We start from the raw sequence: 13,849 nt of genomic DNA, 5'->3' as shown, positions 1-13,849 counted from the left end.
TTCACCAGGGGAAATGGAATAAATCTTATCAAAATGCACCAAAGCTGGGTTTATGGGACAGTTATCCCATGGCATGCTAGCCTTACCAGGCTCCCTCTGCCTTGACCCACCATTGTTGAACTCAACTCAGCAAACTAAAGATGTCCCAAGTACTGGAACTAACACGGACTCATGCAGAGATTGTTGTGCTCCTAAAGCAGCTTGCTCATCTCTGCAGACTAGAGAAAATGCCTGGCTTTTGGAGACCAAGGGAAACAATTTTCCCTGTAACTCTTGATGTTTGGTCAGTGCCACAACAGAACAGAGCACTGGATTCCCCCACATATGAGCTAAACCAGCTGTTCTGAAAACACTGCTCCTCTTTAAAAGTACAGTTCAGGGGTAATCTCAAACTTTTTTCCTTCCCCTACTGAGTAGCAAGAAGTTAGTGAAATACTTTTTGTATTTGCATTTTTGTAACTGAACTTTTTGTTCAGTCGCATGACCCAGGAGTTCCTGCTCCAAGCAGAAGGTTAGAATCTCTGTCCTGCAGAGATTAGCACCCAATTAGTAACGAAATATTGTATAAAATATGTGAAAGAAAAAAACTCTTATCTTTCCAGGTTACCCAGAAGTCACATGGGGTTTGTGGGTTTTTTATTACTTGTCTGTTGGCTGCTTAAATGCTTATCATGTGACCCCAAGGCTGACAGCATCCCCCCGTTAAAGTCTCCATGGAAATTGAAGTTATCTCATGGCACATCCTGAATAAAGGTGTTTCATGACTGTTCCTGTCTTCCCTGCTTGACTGACAATTAAAAGAGGGGTCTGTAATTGACTTGTCTTGGATTACACTCTGCAAAGACAAACAAAGCCTTGATAACAGGTGAAAATAAGTAGTTTATTCAGCTGTCTACAAGCTCCAAGAATAATAACAGCCCTTCACATCTCATGCAGGAGAGCAGTGTAACTTTGCTGAGTGTCTGCAGCAATTCAGTGCTCAGTGTCTGGAAAACTTCTAAGATACCTATAAAGGATAAAATGTGAATTACATAAACTCAAAGCCTAAGATATGAGAGCAATTTTTTGCCAAATAATTTATTCTGGCTCAGAAGAGTTGTTAGCAGGAGCAGTGAGGGGAGCCTTTGCTTTATCCATCCCACAGCAGCTCAGTCCCAGCTGGGCACTGAGGCAGAAGCACAACCAGAGGTGCCATGGGCTGCCAGGGTCCCATGTGCCCAGCTGCAGGGACACACTGCAGTGCCAATTCCCACAGCTCCTGGCCCCAATCCCAGTGACCCCAAACCAGGTGCTGACACCCCTAAAACTCCCTGCTGAGTGCCACAGGAGCCTATGGAACCCTGCTGTTGGCCTGAGGAGCACTCCTGCATCCTGACCTTTACATTCACAGGTAAATACATTCTTCTAATTAACAAAAAAACTGCCATTTGTATGCCTTTGCCCACTGTAGGCACTGTCTAGAAGGTGTTCTGTGATAAAAATGTATTAATTTGGCACTGGTAATTCTATTTCTAGCAGTGTCTGAACTGTTCTCTGTGACCATGTTCACAGGAGTTCTTGGATAAGGGAAGAGACAGATCTGACTCCATGTTTCAGAAGGCTGATTTATTATTTTATGATATATATTACATTAAAACTATACTAAAAGAATAGAAGAAAAGGTTTCATGAGAAGGCTAGCTAAGCTAAGACTAGAAAGGAATGAATAACAAAGGTTTGTGGCTTGGACAGAGAGCCCTAGACCGCTGGGCTGTGATTGGCCATTAATTACAAACAACTCTATAAGATCAATCACAGATGCACCTGTTGCATTCCACTGCAGCAGACAATCATTGTTCACATTTTGTTCCTGAGGCCTCTCAGCTTCTCAGGAGGAAAAATCCTAAGGAAAGGATCTTTCATGAAAAGATGTCTGTGACAGTTCTCCATGCACTATCTCCAACAGGAAGCACTGAACCAGAGTAAGCAAACACTAATATCACACCAAACTCCCCTACCCTATCACCTTGTGTGCACATGCTCTTTGACACCAGATTTGAATGTCAGGTGTGTGCTGACAGCAGAGGCAGTCCTGAAATAATATTAAAATCATGCAAGGTCTTATAGTGAGGCAGAAAGAGCCATGTGCTCGCATGTACAACTGCCACCTTTGCCAATTTTATTCCTAGATGAGTAATGCAAACAATGCAATCATAAAATATTCTTTTGGTAACTCTTTTAGCATTCACATTGTGCTCATGTGCTCTAAAAACAATTTAGACCAAGCAAAAACTAGGGCGGCTTTTCTGACTCTGATATTGAATTCTCTTTCCCTCTGCTATCCCCTCCATGAATACACAGTGAGTCAATCTGGCATGTCTTGTTGGTTGAATAAGCTCTTTGATTTTTGAATTATTTTGAGATTAACTGAATTTGAAATGTGTGCTGCATGCAATGTCTTGCTGACACAAAAAGATGAGCTTTGTTATTGACAGAGAAATGTTGCAAAGCCACATTTTTCATTGCTTGTCTCTGCTGCTGAACTTGTGTTCCTGTCAGACTGCTGCCTGCCAAGACAGCAGGGGCCACCAGGTTGAAAAGTTCAATTTCCAGTATTCTCTCCTGACCTCCCTGAACTTCAGAGAGTAACAAAGCAGCCTTTTCCAGCATGATAAAAAAACCCAAATGTCTTTTGTAAATAGTAAAAGACAGTGGGCATTAAATGAGGCTGCATGAAAGCTGAATAATGCCAAGAGTGCATCACACTCAACCTGAAAAACATGTTTTGGTCAGTATGATCTGTTCTAGAATCACAAAAATGTACTGCAATTTCTACAAGTTGCCCCTGTTGGTGCTCTGAGGTGCTGTCCATCAGGAGCCCTGGTTGCCACCTGAGAACTTCCAGGCTTGGAAAGTGAGGTAAGCGCAGGACAGCAGATCTTAATTCCAATGCTAATTTCCATGCAAATTGCTCCTAGTGTAATAATTGCCACTGGAAAAACGGCATGCAAAGACTAAGAAGTTGCCAGACTGAACGCAGGAAAGGACAGAGGGCAGAGTCCCATCAGATACTCCCCCAGCAGCCAGAGGCAGGTCCAGGAGGCTTTGCCCTTGGGAAGGAGAGCCCTGGAGCAGCTGCTTTTGTTCCACACCCTAAACACACATTGGGAACAACGTTTCTAACAACATCCTTGTTTCCTGCCTCAAAATCACCCCAATTTTCCTCCACTGTTATTCCAAGCAGCCACTAAGGGAGTGTGCTGAGTCTGCTGCCCACAGTCAGTGCTGGTGACGCTCAGCCCCTGAGTGCCACCTCGGACCCTGCCACCAAAGCCAGCCAGAGCAAGGCACTTGACTCTGTATCCCCCAGAATTCAGACACAGAATCCCAAAAGTGACCTGAGAGGCACCAGCAAGTGCATTTCCTCTCAGCCTGAGCTGCCCAAGCTCCAAATCTGCTGGAAGGGAGGGCATGGCTCAGAGACTGGGCTGCAAACCCAGGGTGAGAGGTAAAGCTGCTGAAAGCCTGGGAGTGTTACATTGCTTGAGCAGTGTAAATTAGGGGAAATTTGCTGTTAGCACACAGATGTAGGAATCAGAGGGAAAACAGCCTTTTATTCTCCTCTGTTTATTATTGCCTTCCTTTCATTTTGTCTGGCCAAAAGTATTTTGTGCATAGAAAATGCATTTGTACTTTTCCTACAGGTATTGCAGCACTTTACACCATCTCTCTTTCTTAGCCTTTGTTCTCTGTCTGACCTCAGAAACTCCTCTCATGTTTCTTCTCTCCTCCCTGCTCTCTCAATTTCTCATTTCCCTCTCCCTCCTTCATCCCCCACTTCTTCCTTTTAGCTCAAATTCCTGGTACTGAGGTTGAAAGTATCTCAAGCCATCAAGATTAATTTTCCTTTCCTATTTAGACCTGATCAGCAGGTATATCAGGTGCTTTTGAGAGGCAGGAAAAGAGCTCTTGTCCCATAGATACCTGTCCATTTCCAGAAAATCTATGGTGGTACAGTAAAAGCAGCATTACTAATATCACATTTCACTACCTTCTCTGATGGCTGGTTTAATTGAAATAAATTATGAATCCCACATGTGCCACACTAGCAGAAAGCAATAAAACACAATATTTATGAATAAAGATAGCAATTATCTTATTAAATCAGACAGTAATGCTATTCTATCAGAGGACTCTTCATCTCACATTATAATCAATATGATTATGAGTGTAAAGAAAGGGCTCTTGCCATTACTATAACTAGGTCCCATAGAGTTGAACAAATAATGAAGGATGTTCTGTAGAAAGTAAAATTTGGCAGAGTTATATCTGAGATTTTGAAACAATCTATTTGGCTTTTGAGGTAGAAAGTCTTGGATACCAAGCCAGATTTTGACATCATTGACAAAAGTATCAAGCTGCTGTAATTGTATTGACACCAGTGTTGTTATCCAAGATTGATACCAGCATGACTGGGAGCAAGATCTCAATCTTTTAAAGGCTTTTGTTTTTAAAGGCTGAAAGAACTTTATAGGACAACCAGACATTTCCATAGTTCTGTTTCTGTAGATGATAATTTTCTAGAGGTCTAGCACACAAGCTTGAGTAAAAGAGTGATCCAAAATTTATGTCTATTTCTGGGACAGCTATTTTACTCATTAAAGGTAAAAATTATCCCCAAGAACATACACTTTGTGCCTCAGTTTCATTTCTATATTCAGGGACAGGTTCCACCAAGATTTTTAAAAAATATTATTCTGACAATTCAACTTTGTGCCCATCTCCTCAAGATTTAACCTGGTTTTTCAACAGATGCACCCATTTAAAGGTGCTTTATACAGCTCTAAAGCCACAAAAATGTTATTAATGTAAGAGGTAAATGTATTTATTGAGTAATCTATATGAATTACTTCCACCAAGACACAAAAAATTAAACCTGTATGCAACACTACTGCTCTTAGTCAAAAGAAGAAAAAAGTAATTCTAGGACAAAATAATTCTTTTTGAAGCTATTTTCTCCTTATTTTCTTATGGAGGAGAAAGGAAACTTCAGTCACTGATCAAAGTAAGCATTTCTCCACATGGTCCCAGTACAGGCACTCACCTAATCAGTAAGGAAACATTTCAATTCCAAAATACTCCATGACCATAAATGAGCAAGGAGGTAACAGAGACAGCACAGAGTCCTGTGGCATGGAGGCAGGGAATGACCCTGTCCACACTCCCTTGGGCTGATGCTTTGAACATGTCTCAACAGGAGATTTGGAACAGCAGTTTCCCAAAACAAACAGCACAATTCAAGGCTTGCTGCTGATGAAGACTAACAAGGACTAGGAGGGAGGGGAAGGAGAAGGGCAGCTTTTTAAAGGGAAAGTTATTGACCCCCAGGAGGGATTTAATCATCCAACGGTTTCATTTGCAGAATTGTCATGGCTACCATGGAGCATGAGGAAAATTTTCACTCAATCATAAGTGAAACATAAGCATTGCAAGGCAGCCATTTACAAACATTTCCTGGGCCATTTACACTGGGAAACAAGCAGCTGCCTCTGCATGGGCAGCGAGAGCAGAAAAGGAGCCCAAGGAAAGGTGTCAAGGTAGTGGCACTGCAGGCTCAGCCAGCAGCCAAGGACCCTGACTGACTGGGGAAACTTCCACTCCACACGGTGTGCAAACACTCACTGCGCCCCCCTTGCTCTGCCTGCCTTTTCCAGTTTGCCAACAGCCTTATAAGCACCACTCTACATTTATTATTTTTGCCTTGTTTTCATTCTCCTCTTTGAAATCAAGGGCGTTTTGGATAACGAGATTCATGAATGTTCCCTACTATAAATTCAGCACAAGTGTTTTGACCCCAGACAGCACCTGTGATGCAGCTGGACACAGACTTCATAACAGCAGAGCCCTGAAAAATTTTCCCAGCAACTTTGAAAATTCTGGAAAAGTCCGCTGATCTCGTGCTCCATTACTTTCAAGTAACAAGCTCAGCCAAAGTTCTCTGACATCTCTTGGAGTTTTCAATTCTTTCAAATAACCTTTTACTAAATTCTGTGTGAACTTACCCAGATTTACAGCTTTAGGATTAAATCACTCAAACCTCAATAGGCTCAGTGTAAAAATGAGGTGAAACCACAATGGTTTTGAGTTCTACTTGCAATTTCAGGCTTGCTTTGAACTCAATGCACAAAGCAAAATGCACTTTAAGCCCAAGCAAGCAGTCTTTTGAAATCCTGCTCTCCTGGAGACATGGTAGACAAGCCACCTTCTCATATTACTGGGAGCTTTCTTGTGTGATAAAGGGTCAAAAGGAGGGAAAACACATTCCTGCCCTTCTGACTGATGATTTCCATGTCCCAGTTTCAAATATGTGTCCATATCCTTTCGTTAGTTTTCTCAGCCAAGCTCAAAGTTTTATCTTTCAGAAAATTTCACTTTCTACAGCCTGATGTCAAAAATAACTTATTGTGAAGTCTTGAAAGACGCACTCATTTCCTCCACTCTTGGTATCTGTTTCCTCTCTCTTTTTTAACAGCCTACAATATATCATAAATCCAAGGAACAGACTGGTCATGTTATTCATATTCCCATTAAATACTCCAGCATTCAGAAGTTCAATACACCTCTCAGCAGATGCCTACAAGCAGGGCTTAACCTACAGGTGCCAACACTTCTTTCCTTTTGCAGACACAGACAAAATAGAAATCTTTCTGCTGATTCTTTTCCACTTCCACTAATACTCCAAATTTAGCATGTATTGATCTAACCTGTCATTGATGACTTACTGACCTTGGTATTTTAGCCTAACCAAATCCTTCTCTCCCTCCCCCTCTCTCTCAAAAAATATAAAGGAGAACACAGATCAAAATTAAGGGGAATAGTAGGATATTTTCCTCTGTCTTTCTAGCCTGTAATAAGTTTTGCCATTATTTTCAGATTTTCACATCCTAAGGCATTCTCCAGATCAGCTCACAGTCCAGAATGCACAGACCAAATGCTGAAACGACAGCTATTAATAGATGTAGCTCATGATTGCAAAGGATACCACAAAACCATCCAACTGCTCAGTAAGCCAGTTAAGACACCTTTGTTTTTTTACACACACAAAAACCTGCAGGTGCCAATCTTCAGGGATCTCTTTAGAGACTGTGCTGATGTATATGAAAGAATTGGGCATTTGATGATTCATTTAAGAACAAGTTTGACAACTTTCTTGTACCAAATCTGGGTTCTTCAAACTACCTAAATCCTTTTCTTAAAATACTGGCACATTTCTGTGACTTCTGCATAAGTATGTTCTGCTTGTGAATCTGTTTGACTGTAGCTATTTTACTCTTGCTTTAACTATAAATTAGAAATGCAACCTAGGAACTGAAAATGAAGTGATACTCCCACCCTATTTCACAAAGATCACTATCAACAAGTATTTAGGCAATAATAAAGAATTCATACTTAACTCATGGCTCCATTTGTACACAAAGCAGAACAGAATTCACCTCCCTCTCCCAAAGCTATATTGAGTTTACTGTGTTAACATTACCCAAGTGCAAAGTAATTTATTATCAAAGTCTATAGATATGACTTGAAAATGAATATATCAAACCTGATCTAATTCCCCCAAATCAGTTACATGATTCCTACTGACATCAATAGCTCAAGATGGGGATCATAAAGCAAGTTGAAGAAGTCACACTTTAGACATAAAGAACAAATTTTTGTGACCTCCCCAGGTCAGAGATAAGCCTTGCCAGTTTGAAGGTGTGCTACTGGTCTGAAGTTTGCTCAGCCATCGGTCAATTTCCATCCAAGCAACCGTAATTATTTTCTGAAACAGGTACATGATCACTAACATTTCTGATTGGAAGGCTTAGATCTGTGGAGCATCCAAGTAAAAGCCTAAAAGGGAAAAGAGTCTGCAGTTCTGCTGGTGAAGAAGTGAAAATGCTTCCACTAAATAGAGTCTCCTCTTCTCTCCCACTAAATAGTCTCTCCTCTTTTAGTGTCAGATGAGAAAAGAGCTGTTTACAGCCAAAGGAAGCACTTGATTTGGATTTCCAGGACACTTTATAGACCATACAATAGACACTGACACTGGTCACAAGACCTTATCAGAACCCAAAAGTATTTTTCTGACTGAGATGGTCACTTAACCCAGTACTAATGCTTCATCTGGTGACAAAGAAAAAGAAATCTTGGTTCTGCTTCTCCTGCATTGGAGCTCTGCAGTGCCAGGGGAGACAAGAGCCTGACACAGCACCTGGTGAGCCTGCAATCCACCTGATGCAGAGGTCAACATGTGGGGAAAGCAGATTTTGTGTACTTTTGACATCTGAGAGTTTTGAATTTGAGCAAACTTTGGGAGAAACCTGTCCTAGACAAAATACAAAGCTCAGAGACGTTTTACTCCAGTCAGAGAAGCATAAAGTATAGAAATATCACCAGGCACATGATAATAAGTAGTCCAACATGTTCTTTTATAAATTCAAGATTTTAAATGCAAGAAAAGCAAAGTGCTATGTAAAAGGGGGTGGAAAGATCAGGCAAAGGGTGCAAGAAGGTGCTTCCATTACAGTCCCACCACAGGTGTACAACAGCAGCTGCTAATAGGAACTGTCAGGGTGTAGAAACTCCAAGTGAACAGCATCAATGCTGAGGAGGAAGCAAAAGAACAGAGAATAAGAGAAAGCACAGGTAAATAGTGGTACAAAAGTGCCATCTACACTTATAAGCAAGGACAGCACTTGAAGTTAACAAATGCATTAACATTCTCAGGAGATAAGCTGGCACACTCATAGAATTAGAGGATTTTAACATGTCTTGAGTAGCCTGTTAAAGGAGGACAGGTACTGCTCCATAAATTAAAACAGATACATTATGTGATCACATTTATTTTTATCTGAGCCTACACCTCTTGAATATTTTATCAAATTTAAAAAAAGAATACAGATATGTCCTGCAAACCCATCAATTTGTCAAGTTTAGGTTTTGAAATGCATATAAAATTTAAACCCACCGAGGATATTTTTATACCCACATAAAAAAGTTATTCTGGCAGTGTTTTGCCAATATGTCATCTATAAAGTTTTTTTTAGACTATATATATATATATTTAATATTTATATATATATTATATATTTATATATAAAATATATTTCATATATTTATATATAATATATTCTATATAATTCATATATATATATATATATATATATGAGGGAGGAGTTCAATATAGGGGCTAACGTTGCCTCTCTGTTGAAGAAGTTTACATCTTAGTCACATGAGGCATGCTTTAAGCATCACTCTGCTCATATTTGAGTTATAACATCTTCCATCTGAAGACAAAGGGTGACCACAAGATCACTAAACTGGACTCTTGCAACAAATTCAGCTGCAGCTGAGCTCTGCACATTCCTCTCTGGGCAGGCAAATCTCAGGGTCACTGATGGCTCACAGGGGACATGGCCACCTGCCCACCTGCCTGCTCCATCTCCCAGCACAGGCACACAGGGACTGGACAAAGCTTTCACTGGCCACATCACTCGTTCCTACAAGGCAGATGACAGCTGAAATCTCCAGCAGCCTCAGCACTACAGCTGTGCCCCCTTCTCAAGGCAGGTTTAAAGCTGGGCACTCCAGACTCGGTGCCTTCACAGCGGAAATCATCACCAGAGAAGGATGCAATCTGCCCTCCTGGCTGCTCAGCACTGCAGGTGCACCTTTCCCCATCCCACCACCTGCCTGCAAACCTCCCAGGAGGGCTCTGCACTGCTGTGAGAAAGCAGAAACATGCCAGGCATATTGACTTGACGCTGTGTCTGCATCCAGAGAAAGTGTCACAAAGCTGCGACACCTTTTCCTGTGTCCCTGTACCTGCAGCCTCAGATCTCTCACTGGGCAGAAAGCAAAGCATCATCCCTACAAAACAAAAGCCCAAAATATACAAACATGTAATAATTGATAAAAGATAAAGGAGGCAGATGCTCCTGATGGTAACTTGGGGGGAAGGGAAGGGTGTGGAAAGGCCCAATATGATAAACTAAAGATTCCCTACTTGAATGTAAGAGACAGAAAAATTCCTGTTATGATTACTCTGATTTCATAGTCATAGAAAACAATAGCAGAAGTCCGCTTTCTCTTTCAGGTAAGTACCTCTCACATGCTGCTTGGTTCTTTTCATTCCCTCACAGGTTCCATTTGATTAGTGAGAGACACCTTACAGAAAACAATTTCAAAGGCTGTACAGTGCCACACTCATTTTTCCAAATGCTGCTTTTAATGGGTTCAGCACACTCTGTGGTGTCCAAGGTTTTGTATGAAATAACCGCAGAAAGTCACTGTGATACTGCTTCAATGATGAACTAACACAGATCTGATTATATGATCAGGAAAAAAAAGCTTTTATGCTTCCTCTGGGCCACGGTCTGTGCTCTGCTTGCCTTTGCTGTTGTGTGCTTTGTTCTCCTGTCTGCTTACTACCACCAAGACAGCAATTTCACAGAATCTACATGCTAGGTAACTTGGCAAGCCTACCAGACAGTGAGAACTAGCTTCATGTTACAATTTGCCTCAGGCTGGAGAGATGCATGTGAATTTAGGGCTGGATTTAGAGCTGTGTCCATGTGTCTCCATGGACTTTACATATGGAGAAAGTAAGGTTACACTTATCAGCTTCCACAGAGGTCACCTAATTCCCATGGTATTGCAGGAACTTATTGCCATCCTTCAGCACTTAAGCCTCTTTTTTATCTCCTCCTCTTGTAGCAAAGATGACATTTGACACATAAGAAAGGAAAATGTGTCTTTGTCCACAGGATAAGTGAATACATGAGATAATATATGGGAAAAGTCACAAAGTGAGAATCCTTTCAAGCTGCTCTGATTCAGTGAGCAGACCCTTTAGTTCTCTCATTAATCTATTAGTAATTGAAAATGCTACAACCAACTTAACAACATGTGCTTTCATTAATGTAAATCACACAGATAAGTTCCTGTCCTCCCCATTCCTATAGATTTTCTGCACTAAACAGTGCCTTTCACTTCCATATATCATCCATAAATATTTTCAGATCTGGCTTTTAGAACTGCAGTACAATTTCACCTGGGCAGTTTTTATGCTCCTTCATATCTGTGGTCTGTCAAAGGGTATACATGTATTAGGCAATTAAATGTTCAATTGCAATCAGATTTGGGTGCATAAACTGACTAAATAGTTTGAAGCCTGATTTTAACTGGCCTCTAAGGATGTACTATGAATCCAAACTTTAATTCTTGAAAAGGGGACTTCTAGCCTCAAGTTAAACATATTCAATAGCCAACTTCAAGAGGACTTAATTCTGCCCCCTCCCCTGCATTCTTTGATCCCAGAGGTTGTGTTTGTGAAGCTGAATTAACAGGAGACAATTCACTGGTTTTTCCCCTTCCCCTCCAAGACTCATCATTTTTCCACAACTTAGTTCAATGTGTTCAATGACTCCTGGAAACACAAGGAAATACACAGAGAAGAGCAAGACAATCATTACAGTAATTTAGGTTCATTGCCAAAATGAATGACAAAGAATCAAGGGTAAAACTGCTTTAAATTAGAACAAAACCCAGCCCAGCATAGGGCTTTCAAGCACAGATCCACTGTACTAACAGCAGCCTGAGAGGCAGGAACACTGCAGCTCATTCCTACCAGCACTGCTTTGACTGCATGTTTCTATGGCCTCTTCCCAGCACGAAGCTCACCTGCTCTCCTGGTATAACTTTTGAGGCTGTTACAGAGGCTCCAGTGTATAAATAATAATTAACTTCTGAAAGCAGAGGCTTACAAATGGTATTGTTTGATTTGCAATACATTTCACTCAATTTTTATTCTGCACAGAGAATTCTTAAGGAGAATGCTGACAAACAAGCAGCATAAGGTCTATGTATTATTAAAATTTAAAACACATGCTGCACACACAGAATGTCAAAAGAATATGTTAATCAAGTGCAAGTAAGCCAGCTTGATCAGCTTTTCTCTGTGATGGTGCAAAGCTGGGGAAGTTGCCAATAGAAGAGTTACTCTGGCTCCTTGTAACCACAGAGGATTTAGCTAAACACATTAAAGAATGCATGCACATCTACTCTTGAAACTCATGCACTTCTTACTCTGATGGATTCATGCTGCTAATTCAGAAAACAATGTAAACATTTTCAATTTTGTTTCACTGTAGTGCATTTCCAGACCTGGGACATTCAGACTGTAACCCCAAGCTATGAGAGAGGAGGGAAGAAACAAACTGATCATGAGCTATGGCTCCATGCAGAGCTCACCAAAACATATCCAGAGCAGTCTTCAAAATATCCTTAATTAATGACAGCTCATATCCCTCTCCTCTTTTGCTTTGGCAGGAAACAATAGGAATCAAAACACATATTGGTTCCTAAGGACTGGATTCTTATTTGAAATAATTTGAAAGAGTTTTTTTTCACCTACAACAATTGAAAGTGCAGAGTTTAAATTCAGTTTCTTTCATTCAAGCCAGAAGCAGGTCCTGGGTTTGCATTTCCTTTGCCACATTTCTAATATTTGGGTCATCACATACCTGCAGTTAAAGGTGTTTGATCACTGAAGAACAGTTTTGTCTTATAAAGTGAAAACACAAAAAAGCTTTTCCTAGGTTTCAAATGTTTTGCTCTTATAAACCCCAAGAGCTGACTATAAATAATATTCATAGCTACCTCTAGTTTCAGTCTACAATCATTCATTTGTTGGGTCTAGGGTTGGTTTTTTCATTTGCTCACCTTTTCCACTAAACAAAGAAATCTCAGATTAATAGAGGCTTAGGCCCAACTGAGAATTGGTGGATGCCACTACTGGGAGCAGCAGAGATGTATGTCACAGGTGTGATTCCCACTGATAGCAGCTCACAGCACAAAGGCACAGACGTGGTGGCACGTGCAGTGCTCAGACACCTGTCAGAGCCAATTCCCTGCACTGCACATTCATTCTGGGACTAAATGAAAATGGAATGGAATATCATTTTTATACAAATACCATGGGGAAATCTTGTTCTGCTGAAGCTAGGCATGTTCTGTGCCATCTAACAGCAGAATTCATTGGAATTTATAAATTCACTGCAAAGCTAATTACGTTTGGGTTGGAGGGGGGAATTGGGGGGGGGGGGTTGTTTGGGTTTGTTTGTGGGTTTTCCCCTCCAAAGGGTGAACAATGAGCATTAAAGTACAAGGCAGGTCACTGCCCCTTCACATTCATTTACATTATATTTACAATGTGCCTCTTAGAGTGGCATTTGCTCCTTTTAATCAAGTTCTCCTATTCTAAGTGTTCATTTCTATGGACTTCATGGAATTTTTGCTAAAAGTCTTTTTTTTTTTCCCATTGGAATGATTTGCTGTGCAGAAACTGGTTTTGCTGACAGTTCCTCTTTTCACAGGAGCTCCCTTGAGTGGACTCCAGTGAGTTAGTGCTTATCCTCCTGACCTGTGGCATGGCTTGGGAAAAGATGCACAAGGAGGCACAGAGAATACTAAAAAGGTGTGATCAGCCAGTTTTACTGCATAAATCCCTTTCAGACCTCAAATATCTCACTCTGTTAACATAAACTGTGCACAAAGGGAGGCATAAAAACTTCTTCAGCAATTCAGACCTCAAATGTTACTAGTACAGGGAATTTCAACTGGCAAAATACCAAGCAGGAAAACTAATGCAAAGAGAGATTTTTATAAGGGGACTGGTGCTTCAAGCATTACTATTGCATTTCTTTAAACAGTGTTGCTTTCACTAGGACTGTAATTGCTTTTTCTATTTGAATAACTGCCAGAAAATTCTCTGTACCAATAAACTCCATTGCCAATGTGAGATTGATATTACTCTTGATAACAGCTTT

Source organism: Ammospiza caudacuta, chromosome 14, assembly GCF_027887145.1.
Source record: "Ammospiza caudacuta isolate bAmmCau1 chromosome 14, bAmmCau1.pri, whole genome shotgun sequence".
NCBI lineage: Eukaryota > Metazoa > Chordata > Aves > Passeriformes > Passerellidae > Ammospiza > Ammospiza caudacuta.
This window is presented reverse-complemented; position numbering follows the sequence as displayed.